This window comes from Lepidochelys kempii, chromosome 3 (assembly GCF_965140285.1).
Source record: "Lepidochelys kempii isolate rLepKem1 chromosome 3, rLepKem1.hap1, whole genome shotgun sequence".
Classification (NCBI taxonomy): Eukaryota; Metazoa; Chordata; order Testudines; family Cheloniidae; genus Lepidochelys; species Lepidochelys kempii.
In genome coordinates this window covers 69,454,114-69,472,269 of record NC_136382.1, presented here as the reverse complement: position 1 = coordinate 69,472,269, position 18,156 = coordinate 69,454,114, and the positions used below count along the sequence as shown (strand labels likewise).

Genomic DNA, 18,156 nt, shown 5'->3' with positions numbered 1-18,156 from the left:
GGGCTGTCTGTAGGCAAGGACCGGCCTGTCCCCCAAGATTTGTGAGAGTGTTGGGTCATCCTTCAGGATAGGTTGTAGATCCTTAATAATGCGTTGGAGGGGTTTTAGTTGGGGGCTGAAGGTGACGGCTAGTGGCGTTCTGTTATTTTCTTTGTTAGGCCTGTCCTGTAGTAGGTGACTTCTGGGAACTCTTCTGGCTCTATCAATCTGTTTCTTCCCTTCCGCAGGTGGGTATTATAGTTGTAAGAATGCTTGATAGAGATCTTGTAGGTGTTGTCTCTGTCTGAGGGGTTGGAGCAAATGCGGGTGTATCGCAGAGCTTGGCTGTAGACGATGGATCGTGTGGTGTGGTCAGGGTGAAAGCTGGAGGCATGTAGGTAGGAATAGCGGTCAGTAGGTTTCCGGTATAGGGTGGTGTTTATGTGATCATCGTTTATTAGCACTGTAGTGTCCAGGAAGCGGATCTCTTGTGTGGACTGGACCAGGCTGAGGTTGATGGTGGGATGGAAATTGTTGAAATCATGGTGGAATTCCTCAAGGGCTTCTTTTCCATGGGTCCAGATGATGAAGATGTCATCAATATAGCACAAGTAGAGTAGGGGCATTAGGGGACGAGAGCTGAGGAAGCGTTGTTCGAAGTCAGCCATAAAAATGTTGGCATACTCTGGGGCCATGCGGGTACCCATAGCAGTGCCGCTGACTTGAAGGTATACATTGTCCTCAAATGTAAAATAGTAATGGGTAAGGACAAAGTCACAAAGTTTAGCCACCAGGTTAGCTGTGACATTATCGGGGATAGTGTTGTTGACGGCTTGTAGTCCATCTTTGTGTGGAATGTTGGTGTAGAGGGCTTCTACATCCATAGTGGCCCAGCTGGTGTTATCAGGAAGATCACCGATGGATTGTAGTTTCCTCAGGAAGTCAGTGGTGTCTCGAAGGTAGCTGGGAGTGCTGGTAGCATAGGGCCTGAGGAGGGAGTCTACATAGCCAGACAATCCTGCTGTCAGGGTACCAATGCCTGAGATGATGGGGCACCCAGGATTTCCAGGTTTATGGATCTTAGGTAGTAGATAGAATATCCCAGGTTGGGGTTCCAGGGTTGTGTCTGTGCAGATTTGATCTTGTGCTTTTTCAGGGAGTTTCTTGAGCAAATGCTGTAGTTTCTTTTGGTAACTCTCAGTGGGATCAGAGGGTAATGGGTTGTAGAAAGTGGTGTTGGAGAGCTGTTGAGCAGCCTCTTGTTCATATTCCGACCTATTCATGATGACAACAGCACCTCCTTTGTCAGCCTTTTTGATTATGATGTCAGAGTTGTTTCTGAGGCTGTGGATGGCATTGTGTTCTGCATGGCTGAGGTTGTGGGGCAAGTAATGCTGCTTTTCCACAATTTCAGCCCATGCACGTCGGCGGATGCACTCTATGTCGAAGTCCAGTCTGCTGTTTCGACCTTCAGGAGGAGTCCACCTAGAATCCTTCTTTTTGTAGTCTTGGTAGGGAGGTCTCTGTGGATTAGTATGTTGTTCAGAGGTATGTTGGAAATATTCCTTGAGTCGGAGACGTCGAAAATAGTATTCTAGGTCACCACAGAACTGTATCATGTTCGTGGAGGCGGAGGGGCAGAAGGAGAGGCCCCGAGATAGGACAGCTGCTTCTGCTGGGCTAAGAGTATAGTTGGATAGGTTAACAATACTGCTGGGTGGGTTGAGGGAACCATTGCTGTGGCCCCTTGTAGCATGTAGTAGTTTAGAAAGTTTAGTGTCCTTTTTCTTTTGTAGAGAAGCAAAGTGTGAGTTGTAAATGGCTTGTCTAGTTTTAGTAAATTCCAGCCACGAGGAAGTTTGTGTGGAAGGTTGTTTTTTTATGAGAGTATCCATTTTTGAGAGCTCATTCTTAATCTTTCCGTATTTGCTGTAGAGGATGTTGATCAGGTGGTTCCAGAGTTTCTTTGAGAGCATGTGGCACAAGCTGTCAGCATAGTCTGTGTGGTATGTAGATTGTAATGGATTTTTTACCTTCAGTCCTTTTGGTACGATGTCCATCTGTTTGCATTTGGAGAGGAAGATTATGTCTGACTGTATCTGAACAAATTTTTTCATGCAGTTGATAGATTTCCACTCCATATGGCTAAATGCAGTGCCTTGCATAATGACAAGGTTTCAGAGTAACAGCCGTGTTAGTTTGTATTCGCAAAAAGAAAAGGAGTACTAGTGGCACCTTAGAGACTAACCAATTTATTTGAGCATAAGCTTGTGTTCAGTATCCTAGAGTTCAGGAAAGTGAGTGGTGGTAAGTGTCATACAGCTTTACAGACTTCCATAGGCCAATTTATAATTGTGTATTTGTATATATATTAATTTGATCTCTAAGATGTAAAACAAGTTTTATAAGATTTCTGTTATAAAAGAATGAATCTGTTAGTTAAAAAAAAAAAAAGTCTGTCCAGCAGCATGCTTATTTACCAGATCAAAAAATTAATTGAGCTGGATTTAAGATTAAATCTATATAGCAGTAATTCAAAGGTTTAAAAAAACAACAATACAGGGGCATGGTAATTATCCTTAAAGAAAGTATTATAAACCCAGAAATTTCAGAGGTAAAAATACTCTTAAAAGAAATTGAAACTCATTGAAATAATAAATACGCAGGTGAGGCATCTAAACAACCTTAACTCTTCAAACTTTCCTTATAAGTACAACTTACTGAAATATTATGCATAAGGTATATTTGAAGAAATTAATGTGTAATTAAATTAAACTGTTAATGATTGTTGTACCTAATTCCTGTTCAGGTAATTTATGATAATTTTAAAATAGGTTAAATTGTGACAATAAATTTCAATAGACAATTTCAAGTCACTTGCATAATTATTCCTACACACTACTGTTAATACTCTTTCTACAAAGTATGCCTTGTGAGGTACCATATGAAAACTCACAATTCGGTGGTCATTATTGTCCTTGTAAAATTTATGTGGCAACATTGCATGTGAAGTTATAGAATATCCCTGGTGTGGTGTTGTTGACACATTCCAAATCCCATAGTCCTGGCCAAACAGAAGTTGGTAAACAGGTCTGTACTAAACAAAGGAATGTGTGCTCTGTTTAATTTGCATTTAAGCAGTAAACAGAGACATAAAGCAGAAAGGGAAACAAAGAAAGCTCAAACTGGTGAGTAAAAGTCGGCAGGGAACATCTTTCCACATAGATTCTTTGTCTCCTAGTGTCCAGCTGGAAGTGTCTTTCAAGAGAGGGACTGAAACTATAAAAAGGAGAGGAGTACTTGTGGCACCTTTGAGACTAACCAATTTATTTGAGCATGAGCTTTCGTGAGCCACACATTCGAAGGTACCCCTTTTTCTCTCCTTTCTTATTGCATTCGCTGAGCAGTGCAAGCAGGGCAGTACAGTCCGGTACGCCATACCAGCAAGATATTTATAGCTGGTACAGCATAACGGAAAGAGACAGGAGGAGCAGAATGTGGGGCTGCCAGCAGGTCCTCCGGCACAGCTGTACCGCCCCCAGCCCTTCCACGCAGGATCACCTCCATCTGTACAGCAGCCCTGCCAGAGTACAGGTCTGGGGGCGGTACAGCCATGCTGGAGGTGCTGTGGGCGTGGGGCTGCCCGGTGGCCCCATGTTTTGCTCCTTTCCCTGCTGTGGTTCCTGGGAGAGCCCTGCGATTCAGGGCTCCCCTGGGAACCGCAGTGGAGAAAGGAAAAGAATACCCAGCCCCACCCCCTGCCCTTCCATAGGGCTGCATCTCTTCTGGCTCCCTTTGTACAGCATCAGCCCCGCCAGAGGACAGAGCTGGGGGATCGGGGCTGGGCTGGGTGCGGTACAGCCACCAGAGGAGCTGTTGATGTTCTGCTCCTTTCCTCACTGCAGTTCCTGGGAGAGCCCTGAACTGCAGGGCTCTCCCGGGAACCGCAACGGGGAAAGGAGTAGAACGTGGGCCACAGAACAGCCCCATGCTGGCAGCTCCTCCAGTGTGACTGCTCCCAGCTCCTTGCCCCCCCTCCCCGCCCTGTGCTCTGGTGGGGCTCGCTGCTGTACAGATGGAGGAGACCCTGCGTGGAAGGGCTGGGGAGGTACAGCTGCACTGGAGCAGCTGCAGGCGTGGGACCTCCCAGCGGCCCCATGTTCTGCTCCTTTTGCCGCTGTGGTTCCAAAGTCTCCAGCGTAGTGGGAGGAGGACAGATCCTCCAACCCCAGGTAAGGGGGCTGGATCATAGGGAGGGAACGGGGAGAGCGTGGGGGCCCTGGGCTGGGGGCGGGGTGGGGAGGAGTTACATGGAGGGTCCTGTTAGGAGGTCACGTGCCTCCCCTCCCCCCATACCGGTAAGAAATGGATTCCACTTGCACCACTGCATTCACTGCAACTGAAGAGAAAAAAGAAGCAAGCACTGGACTCTGGGTCCTGACGTACGGGCTTTGGTCAGTAATACCGCTGGAAGCATGTGGTGAGAAACCTTGCTTGAATCTGATACAGTTTGTTAGGTATTCATAAATGTCTTATCTTTGTTTCTTGTGTAACATTTCTGACTTTTATGCCTTATTACTTGTACTCAAACTCTATCTCTTTGTAGTTAATAAACTTGTTTTACTGTTTTATCTAATCCAGTGTATTTAAATTGAAGTGTCTGGGTAACTCCATTTGGGGTGACAAGTTGTGTGCAAAAAGAAATAACAGACTTAATATTACTTGTATTGTCCAGGAGAGGGCTAGGTCTGTGGTTCTCAAACTTTTGTACTGGTGACCCCTTTCACAGAGCAAGCCTCTGAGTGGGACCCCTTTTATAAATTAACACTTTTGTTATATATTTAACGCCATTATAAATGCTGGAGGCATAGCTGGGTTTGGGGTGGAGACTGACAACTCGCAGCCCCACATGTAATAACCTTGTGACCCCCTGAGGGGTCCCAATCCCCAGTTTGAGAACCCTTAGTCTAGGCAGTACTGGACATACATTTCTGAGGGAAAATCTAAGGGTGTGTGTGTTTGGGTCATCTTGCAGTATAATCAAAGCTGGCGAGAGTCGGAATGTAACCCAAGTGTGGCTGGCAGGCTGCAGTTGCACACAGACACTCAGGGTCTGACTTGCATGCTGTGAGCAGCCCAGGTGGGAGCTACTTCAGCAAGGCATTGTGAGGCACCCAAGGTTGCAGGGCAGGGGTGATGCAGCTGCTTGTTAGTCTGGAGTCTGCCCGGTATGTCACAATTCTGTTACAAACATTTTTGCAACTTTTAACTTAGTCAGATAAAACACAGTTGATTATCTTTCAAAATATTCATGAGCTTTCTGAAGTTATCCTTGATGTACAGATTGTTCAGGTGTAATCTTATTCTGTACTGAAGATACTTAGTTTGGGAGGAAAGTGAATTATTTTCTCATAGCTCATAAGAGAAAATGTAATTACCTTTCTGATCTGCACCAAATTACAGTTTTAGTTGGGTCAGCAGTCAGTGCTAGTCAGATATTATATATAAAATGAGAAAAAATACCTCCTTTGAATTGTGGCCTTTTCGTAAGAACTACAGGGAAACAGAGTATTCATAGAATGTAAGGGAGATATCAGGAAAAATCACATTCAAAAATAGTTTTAAGTACATCCAAAATACAGCACACATACTGTCATCCTATTTTCCTACTTGCTGAGCTGTTTAATACTACTGCAAAATGAAGAGTCAAATGTTACATTTTGTTTGAAAACTGAGATGTTGTTGACACTGAATAACATGTGCAAACCCTGCTTTTCTTTTGTTGCACATAAAGGACAATATTTTAGAAGCAGAGTATAGTAGATCAAGTATAGATACTGAAATATGTTTACTCTTAATGGAATTCTGCATCAAAATATTTAAAATTCTGCACCTAAAATATAAAAATTATTCCACAATATTTTAATAGTTTGCAAATTTTATTTGTCAGTAAATAAATGTGGCTCCAACATGGCAGGCCACTGGCTGCATTGAAGTGGGAGATCACCCTGAAGCTCCCACTTTCCCCAGTACAGGGACTCAGCAGTGACCTGAACATGACACAGTGCAAGGTCTGGGCCTGCCTCAGAAATACCCCGGGGCACTGCCCCTCTGCACCAGGTGCACCAGATCTGGGTGGGCAGGCTCAGCCCAGCAGGATTCAAGTGTGGAGGTGCTTAGTATGGGGGGGATCCAGGTGTGGGGTGAGAGATTTCTGTATGGGGCAATCTGGATGCGGGTGGCTCAGTGGGAGATCTGGATGTACAGTGGCTCATTGTGGGGTTCCAGGTGCAGATGTGGGGGGGGGGTAGGGCTTGTCAGGTGAGGGTTCGATGGGCCTGCTTAATGGGGGTGCCCCAGCTGCTGTCGAGGGAACGCTGCGTGCCGGGCTCCTGCTTCTCCCAACGATTCTCCTATCCCCTTTTCTTCTCCATTCCCCTCCCCTCACTCCCACATTCCCCTCCCACTGCCCTATTTCACCCACTGTCTTTTCCCCCTCCCCCCTTTTCCTCATTTCCTCCACCACGGGCACTCACTGTTGCACAGAAAACAGGAAGGCTCCCAGCACAAAGAAGGGGAGCATGACTGGCACTAGGACCCAAGAGGGGGCATTCAGCTGCAGAGTCAGCAGAGCCAACACAGTTGTGGATGGGTCACCCAACCACAGAACTTCCCCTGATTAGTCAAATCTGCTTTCGGCGTGGTCCTATAGGGCGGAAACACACTGTGATTAGTAACCTATCCTATTCACCACAATGTTCATGACCCTGTGTGTCACAGGGAGGTAGCCTGGGGTAATTATGAATCTTCTGATTTAAATGGGCAAGCTGAAAAGTCCTAGCTTCTTTAATCTCTCCTCATATGGACCTGTTCCAAACCCCTAATCATTTCAGTTGCCCTTCTCTGAACCCTGAGACGCAGCCTCCTTCAACTGGGCAGTCCTGTGCTTGCAGAAATGGGAGGGTGGGGGATGGCGCAGTGGCACATAACCCTGTGTGCCCTCCGTGCCTCCCCTCTGTTTGGAGGGAGGCAGTTCCCCCCCCCCCCAAAAAAAACTTAACCCATCGTCATCCCCTTCCCCCATGTGGCTTCCCTTTGCTTTCCTGTGGTTCTGCAGGGAAACAGGAATTCTGTGGGGGCGGGTGGGGGCATTTTCTGCAGGCGCGCAGTCACACAGAATCCCCCCAGGAGTATATTCTTCTTAAAGGGTACATGGTACACTGGCATCATGAAGGAATTAATAAAACAGATATCTTCTATTGTGCTATTATATTTATTATCCCAAAGGAAAGATGACATGAATGTTAAAAATCACTAGAAAACAACTATTTTGAGGGTTGTTGAATTTTAAATAGAGATTATGCACCTTGCTAATTGGTTGGATTATTTGTTTGTGATGGCTACATTTTGGAGGCTGTAAGAAGACAAGATGAAAACTTGTAGTTTTTAATGGCTGATATCGCCTTTGGTGGAAACATCCACACTGCTGAAAGAAGTAGCTATGTTGACCTAACCCTCAGTGTACACAGTGCTAGATTGATGGAAGAATTCTTTCCTGTTGCTGTAGTGAGAGTTTACATTGAAGTGCTGCAGCAACATAGTTACAGCACTGTAAACAGGGGCTCTGGGCCAGGGGGGCTATGCTCCTCCCCCACCTTTAAAAGTGGGAGGGTCATACCCACCCATATTTGAACATGGATGTAGTAGCTTCAGGCAGCCGCAGAGCTTCACAGTGGAGGAGTTGATAAGGTGATTAGCTCCCCCTCCACGAGGCGTAGTCCCTGTTAGAGACTCGAGCCTCTTCCCAGTAGGGGGCTGAGGAGGGCCTTAGTCCCCATTTGCCATGAGACCTGGCCCCTGCTCCTCCTCTTCCTTGAGGCCCCAACACTGGCCAAGCGGGAAGCCAGAGCCAGGCCGTGGTTGAGCCGCTCAGGGAGCCCAGGCTCCTGTGGAGAGCCCAGGACCAATTACAACACAGAATACAAAGTGTACAGTGCTCATTTTATATTTTTTATTATGAATATTAGCACTATAAAAAACAAAATAAATGGTATTTTTCAATTCACCTAGTACAAATACTGTAGTGCAATCTCTTTATTGTGAAAGTTGAACTGATAAATATAGAATTAGGTACAAAAAATAACTGCATTCAAAAAAAAAGCACTGTAAAAGTTTAGAGCCCACTCAGTCCTATTTCTTGTTCAGCCAATCGCTCAGACAAATAAGTTTTTGTTTACATTTGCAGGAGATAATGCTGCCCTCTTCTTATTTACAATGTCACCTGAAAGTGAGAACAGGCATTCACATGGCACTGCTGTAACCAGCGTCGCACGATATTTACGTGCCAGATGTGGTAAAGATTCATATGTCCCTTGGTGCTTCAACCACCATTCCAAAGGACATGCATCTATGCTCATGACGGGTTCTGCTCAATAATGATCCAAAGCACTGTGGTCTGATGCATGTTCATTTTCATCATCGGAGTCAGATGCTACCAGCAGAAGATTGATTTTCTTTTTTGGTGATTTGGGTTCTGTAGTTTCCGTATTGGAGTGTTGCTCTTTTCAGACTTCTAAAAGCATGCTCCACACCTTGTCCCTCGCAGATTTTGGAAGGCACTTCAGATTCTTAAACCTTGGGTTCAGTGCTATAGCTATCTTTAGAAAGCTCACATTGGTACTTTTTTGCATTTTGTCAAATCTGCAGTGAAAGTGTTCTTAAAATGAACATGTGCTGAATCATCATCCAAGATTACTATAAAGTGAAGTATATGGCAGTGTGCCGGTAAAACAGAGCAGGAGACATACAATTCTCCCCCAAAGAGTTCAGTCACAAATTTAATTAACGCATTATTTTTTTAATAAGCATCATCAGCATGGAAGCATGTCCTCTGGAATGGTGGCCGAAGCATGAAGGGACGTATGAATCTTTACCTCATCTGGCACGTAAATATCTTGTGACGCTGGCTACAACAGTGCCATGTTGAACGTCTGTTCTCACTTTCAGGTGACATTGTAAACATGAAGCATTATCTCTGGAAATGTAAAGACTTGTTTGTCTTAGCAATTGGTTGAACAAGAAATAGGACTGAGTGGGCTTCTAGGCTCTAAAGTTTTACATTGTTTTGTTTTCAAGTGCAGATACATAACAAAAAAAATCTACATTTGTAAGTTGCACTTTCATAATAAAGAGATTGCATTATGGCTCTTGTATGAGGTGAATTGAAAAATATTATTTCTTTAGTTTATCATTTTTACAGTGAAAATATTTGTAATAAAATATAATAATATAAAGTGAGCACTGTACACTTTGTATTCTGTATTGTAATTGAAATCAATATATTTTAAAATGTGGGGAAAAACCCAACATATTTAATACATTTCAGTTGGCATTCTACTGTTTAACAGTGCGATTAAAACTGCGATTAATCACGATTAATTTTTTTAATTGCGATTAATTTGCTTGAGTTAATTGCGTGAGTTAACTGTAATTAATCAACAGCCCTAGAAATTATGTCTTAGTATCGTGGGGTCAGAGTTCTCTCCACGGAGGCTGCCATTTTAATGATAGTTCCCAGCAAGAGTTTAGTCTTACGCACATTAGGGCAGAAGGAAATTATTGTACTTCAGCTGTAAATTTCGTAAATAATTATTTGACTGGTTTAACCAACTGTTAAGTGATTTAATATTTGCCTTACATCGAGTTTAAAACTTCGATACTTTCAGTGCTTTCACACTATTAGATATAATTGGGTTATCTTTTGAATTACCCTGGAGCTTTCCTTTAAAGACTACTTCCTAATTATGACCAGTATGCAGGATTTTCAAGTGCAAAAGCGGGAAGGTTAAATGTTTCCCTCCTTTAAAAAAAAAATTTCTAGAAAAGTCAGTACCTTTAAAGGTTTCAGAGTAGCAGCCGTGTTAGTCTGTATTTGCAAAAAGAAAAGGAGTACTTGTGGCACCTTAGAGACTAACCAATTTATTTGAGCCAATTGAAGTGATCTGTAGCTCATGAAAGCTTGTGCTCAAATAAATTTGTTAGTCTCTAAGGTGCCAGAAGTACTCCTTTTCTTTTTGCGAGTACCTTTAAAGGTTATCCAGTAATGGGGATAGTAAGATGAAGTGGTTTTTCCCCACTTTTTGTTTCTTGAAATTGTATAAAGAAGGCCTCTGATATATTTTTAATTTGCTGTGGATGTTTTTTAATAGTTTATCCTGCTTGATTTTCAACTGGAAGTGTCAGGTTTACAGAAACCTTGTCTTTTCTGTTTTGCTAGCAGTCACCATGGGGAACTAGAGAGTTAGAGTTAGGACACTTAAGCTATGTCTACACTTAAATGCTGCAGCAGCACCGCTGTACGCTTCAGTGCAGGTGCTCACTACAGCAATGGAAGGGGTTCTTCTGTTGCTGTAGTTAATCCACCTCCCCAAGAGATGGTAGCTATATTGGTGGAAAATTTCTTCCATTGAATGTAGCGCTGTCTATGCTGGGAATTAAGTTGGCATAGCTACATCTTTCAGGGATGTTGTGTTTTCACACCCATAGATTTATAGCTATGCTGTCAAGGTTCCTCCCCCACTCTGAACTCTAGGGTACAGATGTGGGGACCTGCATGAAAACCTCCTAAGCTTACTTTTACCAGCTTAGGTTAAAACTTCCCCAAGGTACAATTAATTTTATCCTTTGTCCTTGGAATATCCACTGCCACCACCAAACTCTAACTGGGTTTACTGGGAAACGTAGTTTGGACACGTCTTTCCCCCCAAAATCCTCCCAACCCTTGCACCCCACTTCCTGGGAAAGGTTTGGTAAAAATCCTCACCAATTTGCATAGGTGACCACAGACCCAAACCCTTGGATCTGAGAACAATGAAAAAGCATTCAGTTTTCTTACAAGAAGACTTTTAATAGAAATAGAAGTACATAGAAGTAAAGGAATCACCTCTGTAAAATCAGGATGGTAGATACCTTACTGGGTAATTAGATTCAAAACATAGAGAATCCCTCTAGGCAAAACCTTAAGTTACAAAAAAGACACACAGACAGAAATAGTCATTCTATTCAGCACAGTTCTTTTCTTGGCCATTTAAGGAAATCATAATCTAACACACACCTAGCTAGATTACTTACTAAAAGTTCTAAGACTCCATTCCTGTTCTATCCCCGGCAAAAGCAGCATATAGACAGACACAGACCCTTTGTTTCTCTCCCTCCTCCCAGCTTTTGAAAGTATCTTGTCTCCTCATTGGTCATTTTGGTCAGGTGCCAGCGAGGTTACCTTTAGCTTCTTAACCCTTTACAGGTGAGAGGATTTTTCCTCTGGCCAGGAGGGATTTTAAAGTGGTGTACCCTTCCCTTTATATTTATGACATATGCCAATGTAAGTTTTCACTCTAGACGAGCCTGCTTAACTAACTTGATATCTTTTTTTAATGAGATTACAGGTTTGGCTTGATAAAGGTAATAGTGTTGATGTAATATACTTAGACTTCTGTAAGGCATTTGACTTTGTACCACATGACATCTTGATTTAAAAAAAACTAGAAAGATATAAAATTAATATGGCACACAGTAAATGGATTAAAAGCTGACTAACCAACAGGTCCCAAAGTGTAGCTGTAAGTGTGGAATCATCACTGAGTGGGTGTGTTTCCAGTATCATTCCTACAGGGATTGGTTCTTGGCCCAGCACTCTTTAACATTTTTATTAATGATCTGAAGAGAAAACAAAATCATTACTAATAAAGTTTTCAGATGACACCAAAATTGGGGACAGGTAAATAAGGAAGAGGACAGGTCACTGATTCAGAGCAATCTGGATGATTTGGTAAACTGGGTGGAAGCAAACAATATGTGTTTGAATATGGCTAAATGTAAACGTATTTATCTAAGAACAAAGAATGCAGGCTATACTTACAAGATGGGAGATCTTCTCCTGGGAAGCTGTGACTCTGAAGAAGACCTTGGGGTTGTGGCAGATAATCAGCTGTACACGAGCTCTGTATGCAGTGCTCTGGCTAAAAGGGCTAATGCAGTCCTTGGATGCATAAACAGGGGAATCTCCAATAGGAGTAGAGAGGTTATTTTACCTCTGTATTTGGCATTGGTGTGACTGCTGATGGAATGCTGTCTAGTTCTGATGTCCACAATTTAAGAAGTATCTTGATAAATTGGAGAGGGTTCAGAGGAGAGCCACAAGAATGACTGAAGGATTAGAACACATGCCTTATAGGAATAAGACTCAAGGAGCTCAATCTATTTATCTTAACAAAGAGAAGGTTAAGGAATGACTCAATTACAGTCCATAAGTATTTGCGTGAACAAATACTTAATTATGGGATCTTCAATCTAACAGACAAAGGTATAACATAATCCAATGCTTGGAAGTTGTAGCTAGACAAATTCAATCTAGAAACATGGCATACATTTTTAACAGTGAGAGAGTTGGATGGATGGTGGATTCTCCATCACTGACAATTTTTAATCAAGGTTGGATGTTTTTCTAAAAGATATGCTGTAGGAATTATTTTTGGGAAGTTCTATAGCCTGTGTTATACAAGAGGTGAGACTAAATGATCACAGCGGTCCCTTCCTGTCTTGGAATCTATTAATCTAGAATCCTAATAGAAAGTTTGAGGGGTGTTGTATCTTTTTCCAGGTAATTTTCTCCTGTTGTCAGGTGTTTGAGTTATAGATGTTAAAAAAAAAAAAAATCAGTTTTATGCATCTGACCTACAAATCCCTTTCCTCTTCAGTTACTCAGGTTTCACTCTGTTATTGTGATGTCATCCTACTAGTTTTTCAGACATCCATTGAGTTTGCTAGGAGAAAAGATGAATTTCTAGTGTGTTTTAAATAAGAATAAAACATAACCAAGACCTTTTACAAAATATCAGGCCTTCTCTATACATCACAAGTAAGGAAAAAAGTCCATATTTTTTTTCTTCCTTTACAAGTCCCCCTTTTAAAGGGTTTTCAAAAAACACAGTATTCTGCTACATGATGTGACCGAGATCCCAGGGGGGCCACAATGGGATTGCTCAGTTAGTGCACATTGCAAATAATGGGGCAGACAATCCCCAAAACTGGTGGTTATTCCAATACTTGGATTTACCAAGCCAGCAATCAAAAAGAGTTTCTGCAATACCTTACTGGTTACCCAGAAGCCAAAACACAGTTCCCTTAAAGCAGTCCAGCCTTGGGGTCCCTCCCTCAAATATGATGAGGATTATTGAAACTCTTGTTTATCATATAAAAAGTTCTGCAAGTCCCAAAGATCAGACACATTACCCACCGAGTTAATGAAATATTGCCCAAATATTGCCCAAATACATGCTTACAGCCATTTCTTATTAAGTAAACTAAAATTCATTAAAAAAGAAAAGTGAGAGCATATTGGTTAAAAGATCATTATACATACAGGTATGACTAGAGTTCTGAGATCAATTTCATAGTAGAAATGGTGAGCTTGAGTGCTGCAGAGTCTTTTTAGAATTAGTCCATAGGTTCAGTCCCAAAGTTCAAATACTCAATATCAGGGCAGTCCAGATGGGACTGAAGATCTCAGTCTTATGACTCGAACTTCCTCTGGATGAAACTTAAGCAGATCTGATATGAAAGGATTAGGTCCCAAGAGTTTTTATAGAGTTTTTTGCATCCTCTTGGCAGTTGTCTTGGTGAACAATAGGCTAATTAGGTAATTACACTTGCAGTGCACTTTATCATTTTCTCTGGAACTTGATTATAATCTACGTTTTCACTGCCTTTATAACATTTTTAGCTTTTTAAAAAAACTGAAGACGTCTATTTAAATTTAAGAATTCTTTAACAGTCTCCCTTGTCCTATGAGGTATTACTTGGCATTCTGGTATCTAGCTAAATAGATTGGTAATGTTTTCTTTTAATATTTTTAGCAACATTCCCTTTCTATGTAGGATCATAGGAATTGCCATACTGCATCAGACCTGTGGCCATCTAGTCCAATATTCTGTCTTTAATTGTGACCAGCACCAGATTCTTCAGTGGAAGGTGCAAGAAAGACTGCAGTAGGCAGATTCTTCCAGTACATCCAAATTCCTAATATTTAGAGAGATTGGCTTAAGCACCAAAGCATAAGGTTTTATATTCCTTCTGATTTTTTTCTCAGCATTATTTATTATAACTCTACATACATTCTAAAAAAAAAAAGCCCATTATTAATTATGCATGCAAAAGTGGGCTAGGTACTTCACAATAAGATAGGTCCTTGCTCTTAAGAGCTTGCAGTCTAAATAGACAAATAGATGGAGGATGTTGAAAGGGACATGATATAAAAGCAAAATGAATAAGTTGAATTTTGGTATGTCTTATTAGTTCAGTTACTTTTTTTTCTTTCCTCCTTTTCCTTTATCTGCTCCCTCTCTGTCTGCCCTTAATCCAGGCCTATTCTCTCATACAGTCTTTGCTTTCCCCACATTCTGCCTCCTAAGTTCTCCGTTCCCATCTCTTGGGCTGAATGTTAGAGTGCTATTTTTTTCTTGAATTCTCTCATGATGTATCTCGCTAATCAGAAGTTGCACTCAGTGGTCCCAAGTGTCTAGATCAGAAGTGTCTACAAATGTCAGCATAGTGTTTGCTAAGGTGAGGGCAGGGCCTCATGGCCTCTTCTGCTCCATTCCCAGAGACTCTTAACAGCTGCAGATGCTTCTCCTGCACAGTGAGTGACTGAGTGTGAGAATGTGTGTATGTGTGTGTCCGTATGCTCGGAGGGGCAACCCTTCTAGTCTGGTGTAGGACTGGTGGGGGGTGAGCTTTAAAATGTTTCCTTCTTAACAAAGGACATAAATGAGAAAAAAAGAAAAGTGAGCAAAACTCAAACAGCTTTCTTTTGGAAAAGAATGTGTTGTCATTGACTTATTGTTATATTATTATTTATAAACCAGTAGCTGCCATAATCTGCTAAGTACTATTCAAATACACAGATGATACAAACCTTACCAAAAAGCTCAGTATGTTATAATTTGTTTAAAAAATAATTCCTTATGAAAAATACTTGTTACAAGTCGACACTTATTTTTTTGGTCTATCCTAATTAATTTGTGAAATATGCTGCTCCCTTGTTAAGGTGGTTCTTACAAACCAATGGTAATTGTGTAAATTAAGATCTCTTAACTGACTTTGGAAGATAGCCATATAATAGGTAATTTATAATGTGGAGCTGTTTTGTTCCCTTATTTGGTCTTGATGAATTAGTTTCTAGATGAGTGATATCAAACCCCTCACCTGGTTGCAGAACCTGTACATCATGAAGGACACATAAATATGTCAGAGTTGATGCTTTTATTAAAAAATAAGTGCCTGTGACATGCTATATATGAACTGAAGATGAATCAATGCAGCATCTTCCAGCGTCTAAAAACAGTCTGAAAGTAACTATGGTTCTGAGAGGCGGGAACTCCCCAGCTCTCATTCGTCTAATTAGGTGTAATAACTCCATAGTCTAATGGCAACATTAACTATTTCATTGAGAGTTGCTGTGATGAGGGCAATGAAGAAAGAAGGAGAAACATTGAAAGGAAGATAGGGAAAGAGGGAGAAACGAATGACCAAAATGGCTGTAGTCGTAGGTGAGAATGTGTCCATACTATGTGATGCAGTATGGAACAATTAAGGGACTTAGCAAATAAATAGTGATAAGGAAGGTCCAGATGCTGCCAGCCTTATATTTAGTATTTTACTTTACAAATAGTCTAATTTCAATGATAACTACATTTTAGTGCCTGTGGTTGGTTAGTTTGTATGTAAAAGGCTCATTCTACCTTTGATGTTTGTGCAAACCTCCCATTGACATCAGTGGGAGGCCTGGGGTAGTTTGATGAAAAGTACATTGTTTTAAGATAATTAAAAATGGAATTTTCCCCTTTCCACAGAATGAGTTCAACACACCCAGTTTAGGTAAAACACCAAATTATATATTTTATTATATAATATTATACTTTTATAATATTATATATTAACTGCTTTTAAAATGAAAGTTATTGCTGAACTTGTTTCTTGAGTATAAATATTTGTAACATGCTTCTATTCAGGGGTTTTTGTTTCTCAAGGTGGGAGAATTCACAACAGTATTCTGTGATATGAATGCACACTGTATAAATATTGACTAAATTCTAGTGCCACATTAGTTTGAGTCTTATCTCGAGCAACAGTATCTCATGTTCTGTAGCTTCCTGGTACCACAGATAAAGTATATAAAACATTTTAAATGTTTTAGGCTTTTTGCCATTAGCTTGTCTCTGTGTTGAGTGATTCAGTGCTAAAGGTTAGAAAATGTTCATCTTAAAATGTGTTGTCAAATTCTAATGGCAGTCTTGCCATTTGTCTCCTTTTTAGAAATTAAAAACCTTAATGTTCTAAGTTTTACGGTATTTTTCATTTCCATAAATATTTTACTTTCCGTTCTTGTAAAAGAAGAATACAGAAATTAAGATGCATTATTCAACTGCCAAGTTGTTGAAATGTTATAGACCTTATTTAGGGGGCAAAAGACACCCTCACATTTATTAACTTTATTTAAATACATATATTCATTAAGATATCTTAAATAAATAAAGTTTTAAAATTTATATCAGCAATCATAATTCCACTGTCAAGAGAAATATGTACTAGTCCATTAGTATAGACTTCAAGATATTAGGCTGCAGGGCCCTCTGACAATGGAGAGACATGATGGGATTTCTCTTTGGAAATGCAGATGTCAGCTGTGTGTGCTTTGAATTGACAGTAATAATGTTACCACAGGCTGACATTTTAGCCTGTGTTTATATCATAGTCTTGTTCCAGAATCGTTAAAGTTGTTAAGGCAGTTATGGCATATGTTCTGTTACGGTTCAGTAAATCAAGGCATGTGTGGTACTTATATGCATATTTTGTGTGGGTGTATATAGTATGTAATGAATTATTCATATTATTTAAGGTACTGATTTTGGGAATAAAAAGGAATATGTTCTGTTGGTAGTTTATTTCCAGACCAAATTAAAAAAAAAGAAAGAAAGAGAGAGATTCTTAGTCCATCCCAGGCCAAGCTCAATATCAACTGGATACACAGACTCAGAGTGCTTTATTGAAGTAGAACCTGGCAGCATTGTGATAGCGTTTCCATTAAGAACACTGTGCTTGGGGGATTTATCATTCAAATACCACACTTTTGCCATCTACACATTTATCCATAAGAAAATGTCTATGGTATAGCTGGACAATGTAGGCTCAGGCACGACAAAATAACAGCAATGTTCAGCCTTCCCACTTCCTACCTGAAGCATCCCTATTGGGCTAGTGAATTTTTTTCTCCTTTACCATGACTGTTTGTCTTTTGTCTGCTGTCTACAAGTCCTGAAGTCTTACATTTAATTAATTTTTTTTTTGCATCATTTCCCACCCAATAGATTCAAAGTGGACTGGGGGGGCATACATTTTGATTTAACATATCTATAAAATTTGTTTTGTTTGGATTTAGTTTGGACTATTTAAACTATAGGCTCAGACATGACAAAATACCCTTTCACCATCTTTAGCAGGGGACAATCTGTGACTGGACAGCAGGGAAGGAGAGAAGTCCAAAATACGTGGCAGAAGGCGATTTTTTCCCACCACACTCCCCTCCTTTGGTTCTCTGCTTTGCCATTGGCTGGGCAAAGGGGATTGTGCCAGCTGATAGGCAAGGGAGGGGCACCTGGCAGCTAATTTAACATAGCCTGGGCTTTTCAAAAGCCTTTTACTCTCCAGTTACCTGCAAAGAAGCAGTTCCTGTTTAGCCATATCTGGAGCAAGAAAACATTGGACAACACTGGAGGAGGCATGGGAAAAGAACCAGCACATTTTGGGCAGGTAGTAACAAAGGCTTGAAAGGATTTTATATTCTGGGAACTTTGATTCAGAAGGCCCATCTTCTCCACATGGGCTCATGTCTTGGGCTGGGACTGACCCTCCCCCCCCCTTCCTCCCTAGCAGCAATAGTGGCAGCTTGCTCTAGTGGTGGGGCAAGGATACAGGGAGCTTCCATGCCTGAAAGTTTCTTCCCCATCTTCCCTTCTGTTCTGGGTGGGTGTGTAATTGCATCCCCATTGGGGAGGAATGGGGCAGACTAGTAGGTGGAACATGTATGGACCTGTGTAGTCTCCACAGCCCCTGCAGACAGGG

At 41.2% G+C, this 18,156-nt stretch overlaps 1 protein-coding gene across 4 annotated transcripts in view; it reads left to right on the top strand.

Annotated features, from left to right (window-relative positions):
- RNGTT (RNA guanylyltransferase and 5'-phosphatase) overlaps positions 1–18,156 on the top strand; it is a 436,222-nt gene that overhangs the window by 163,709 nt on the left and 254,357 nt on the right. The gene's annotated exons all lie outside the window — the stretch shown is intronic.